Source organism: Gavialis gangeticus, unplaced genomic scaffold (genome assembly GCF_001723915.1).
Source record: "Gavialis gangeticus isolate Ggan-Ray unplaced genomic scaffold, GavGan_comp1, whole genome shotgun sequence".
NCBI lineage: Eukaryota > Metazoa > Chordata > Crocodylia > Gavialidae > Gavialis > Gavialis gangeticus.
The window spans coordinates 78,875,992-78,880,146 of record NW_017729031.1 but is presented as its reverse complement, the minus strand read 5'-3'; the positions used below and the strand labels follow the sequence as shown (position 1 = coordinate 78,880,146).

General features: G+C 50.2%; 1 protein-coding gene across 2 annotated transcripts in view; it reads left to right on the top strand.

Moving 5' to 3' along the window:
* The window catches only part of PGAP1 (post-GPI attachment to proteins 1), a 64,138-nt gene that overhangs the window by 8,440 nt on the left and 51,543 nt on the right, over positions 1 to 4,155 (top strand). The window lies entirely within an intron of this gene.

Below are 4,155 nucleotides of genomic sequence, written 5' to 3'. Positions count from 1 at the left end.
GTTCTCTGCCATATGGAAGTGTCCCCTTAAAGCAGTGCTGGTCGGTGCCACCCTCCAGAAGCACCAGCCCTTCATGTCCACTCTGCATGTTTTGAGGATGGGGAAATAATAGAGCAGTCTCACCCTTGTGCAGACCTTGGAAAGGCTGCAGCAGGGCAGGATGGTTTTGGTGCTGTGGATTCCTGTTTGAAGTCTCAGGGTTTGCCTTGTTAATTGTGTTTGAACCCCTAAGAGTGCTAAAGGTGTGTGGCACCCTTGGAAGTATCTCGAGGCACCCCTAAGACTCGTGGCCTGAAAGAATGAAGGGTGCAAAGCATTCATGTGGGGAATGCACAATATCTTAATTTCTGTAATTTTTCAATACTTTGAGGGGGTTTGTTTGGTAAGGGATTTCATTGAATTATTGACTTGGCTTAAGATAGCTCTCTTTCATTGGGTTTGCATTGCCCATTCCTTTCAAATATGCATAAGCTAGCTTTCCCTTCCTCCCTTCAGATACAATATGATGACATAATTGTAGGATGTAGATCAGGTGTGTAGGTGTGCATGTTTACTACTTGTACTGTGCTTTTTGTTCAAAACTTGCTTTCTCTTCCCAAAGGTGCTGTGTACTAAATCCCCTTCCTGCAACCGCACAGCATTTAAGCACAGTCATTCATATATTATGCACTGGTCTTTTGGGAAAATAGCAGGATGCTAACCCCTATAAGAAAAAGGTGTTACAAATGTAATTGGACATTATTCTTAGTGATTTCCTACTTGCTCCTGAATGGTGCCATTTGGCCATAAGTGTTAGGGCTCATTACCCTAAGCCATGGGTATCAAAGTCATCCAGCCTCATGGGCTGGATGAGTGGTGTGGGGCTAGTCTGTGGGCCAGATCCAGCCCCCATTCTTTCGCACATTGGCTCCAGTGCCCGTTTCAGCTGGTCTGGGACCTGCACAACATATGTGGATCCCAGAGCATCAAAAACAGGGCAAAATACAATCTTGGACCTGCCAGAGTGGGTGCTATGCTGCACAATGTGCCCACCCTGGCTGGACTATGCCACATTTGACGCCTGCTTTAGAAACTGTGCCCCACATGGTGCCCGTTTCAGGCAGTCTGGGACCCAGCCTGCCTGCAGGGCACTCAGGCTGACCGGAGACCCATGCTACATGCATCCAGCCACAGGGAGTGCCCATTCCAGTGACTCCAGGATCTGTGCTGCACATGCTCATCTGCAGCAGTCCTGGAGCAGCTGGGGTGGGCATCACATGGCACATGTCCCAGATCCTACCCTCATGGCTGGTCCAGTGTGCATGGGTCCCCTTGTGGGTCTGCATGGCAGGGATCCATGGGTTGGATTCAGCCCTTGGGCCATAGGTTTGACTTCTCCAGCCTTCAGTTTTAGGAGGGATGCTTTTGTTGGAAGAAAGGCTTGCTAACCTCAGTTTCTCACCTGTTCTTAATTAGTTAGATAGCCTGTCTTGTAGTTTAGGCAATTTTGTTCTACGTTAGATCAGGCTAGGAGGGAGTTTATATGGTGCTGTTGCTTGATTCAGGGAATGGCACTTGTAGTCTGCAGACTGGATCTGGCCCATGGAACCACTGGATCTGGTGTGCACAGCTGAGGGACTCCAGGAGCAGGAGGCTTTCTCTGAACTGTAGATGGGCTAGTAGAGAAACATGGTGCAGAGAAGTAGCAGTGGCAGCTGACAGTCTTACCACCAGCCTGCCTTGGACTTGAGCCTGGGTTGTTTTGTACGCTGCTTGAAAACGTGGCCAACTGCTGGCTTAAATTAGTGATATTCTACTCAACCTGGGCTGGATCCTGCAGGGCAGGAGTGGGTAGTTATTTGGGCTGAAGGGCCACTTAACTAGTTTTGGTGAGCAGTTCAGGGTCGTACACGCATGCGCATGCACTGCCTGCAGCTGAGCCTGCTCCCCAGAGCCCATAGCTGGCCCCTGCTGGCCGTGTCTGCAGCTGGAGCATGTGGCCAGGCTAGCCTGGGTCAAGCCAAGCCAGTGCATGCAGGGCCCCTTCCCCCAACACTGGCTGTGGCTCAGGGGTCTCTGCTTTCCAGCACTGATCAGGGCACCCAGCAGACACCTGGCAGTTATCTACTACTTTGGGTAGGTGGTCTGGGCAGCTGCCAGTGGCAGAGAAGAGTCACCATGTGGCTGCACAGCATGGGCTGGTGGAGCACAGGGGGCATCACAAAGGGGCTGCTCCCAGTCAGGTGCAGCATCTGCCCATGGGGGACAGAGCCTAGCTGTGGGCCTTCGCACTGTCTTGTCCTGTCCTGCCATTAAGGCTCCTGGCACACATACAAATACACATCCACCCTGCAACTCCCAAGAGCCCTGAGAGTGGGACAGGATAGCATGGAGGCCTGTGGGCAAAGTGCAGACAGCCAGCACTTAGGCTCTGGCTCTAGCCTTCACTGGTGCCATGGGGGATGCTGGATGGAAGCAGCCCTGCCTGACTTGCTCCACAGGGCAGACCCTTGGTGAGCCATGCTTGGACCCTGGGCTCTGCTGTTGCCATGTGGTGCCAGGTGGGCAGGGCTGCTATTGCCCAGTACCCCCCGTGGTGCCTGGGAGATGGAGTCTCACCCCACATGCCCTAGGTGCTGCCTGCCAGCAGAGGCTGGGGCCTGAACAGAGCTTGCTTGGGGCCTTTGTGGCCAGACTTAATCTCTGGGGCCAGATTCCATCTCTAGTGCTGGGCGAGCAGGTGGGCTGGGCAGATCTTGCCCAGCATCCCCTGCAGCACCATCAGAGGCTGAAGCTACTGCCAGCACCATCTGTCTGCAGAAGCTGTGGTCTGAGTGTGGTTCATCCAGGGTCTGTCATGCCATGCCACTGCCTATGCTGCCTAGCTGTGGGCCGGGTAAAATCAATTGACAGGCTGGAGCTAGCCAGCTGGCCATATTTTGCTTACACCTACTATAAGTGTTCAGACCATGGGTGTGATTTAGTGCCCCAGGTCTGCCTTGTGGACCAGTGGTTCATCACCACTGGTTTAGATGATTTGTAATGGTTTGCATTTGAACTGCCTCTGTACTTTGTCTAACTGTTCTATCACTTTCTTGAGAAGTGATCAGAACTGAATGTACTCTTTTTGGTGAGATGTCTTATTGATTTACAGTAACTTCTCATTAATTTGCCACTGCAAGGGAAATGCAGGTAATTGTAAATTATTCAGTAGTGACAAATTATCTGGAGCTGGTAATTGGGTGGGGTGGTTAAAGGGGACTGGTGGGAACTGGGCCGTGGGTGAATTAAATTGTAATGGCAAATTATCCCCTAGAAAAATTAAATAAAGGTTTACTATTTATACTATTGTAATATTTTCTGTTATCTTGCTTATTTATCTTAACCAATGATCACCAACCAGTCGATCTTGATCAACCAGTCAATTGTGGAGCCTCTGACAGTTGATCTCAGTCTGTCAGCAGTTCCATGATTGGGAGCTTGGGATGCACATAATTCGAAATTTGATTAGATTTTTATTATCTAGCTACTGGTCCTAGACTTATCTTCAGATTTTTTGAGTGATTACATCTAACTTAAAAATAAACTTCACTTTTTTGTTCATCTGTAATAACTTTGTATAGGTTCTTTTAACAGTCCCCATTTGGGGGATTGTAACAACATATGTGCTTGGTCTTCTAATGCTAAAACACCAATAAAAAGCTAATGTATTTGTATACATACATTAGCGGTCCCCCTTCCATTGCCCCCACCCCTCCAAGCTAAACTAAACAAACATTGTGGAATCAAAATAATGACTCTTAAGGTGCTTAAATTGCATGTTATTGGACTCCTGGACCACATCCACATGAGTGTGGAAGTTTGGCTTCTGGGCACAGCTAGCAGTGGTGCACCTTGTGCTGTCACTAGTTGTCCCAGGGGAACATCAGTGCCACACGCCCTCTCACATGTGACAGGTTACCCTGAGTGGGGTAAGGAGGCTGGGACCAGCACTGGGCTGGCCCCAGCAGCCTTACCTGGGAGCCTCCTGGAGCCATAGTAGTGGCAATCCTTCTGCTTGGAACCTGGCTGGCAGCTGAAGCATGGCTCCAGTTGGCCTGGCTCCACTTTAAGCAACGCACACTTTTTCTGTGGGTTGACCCCTGGGTATCCAGGGGTCAACCCCCCCCCCCCCCC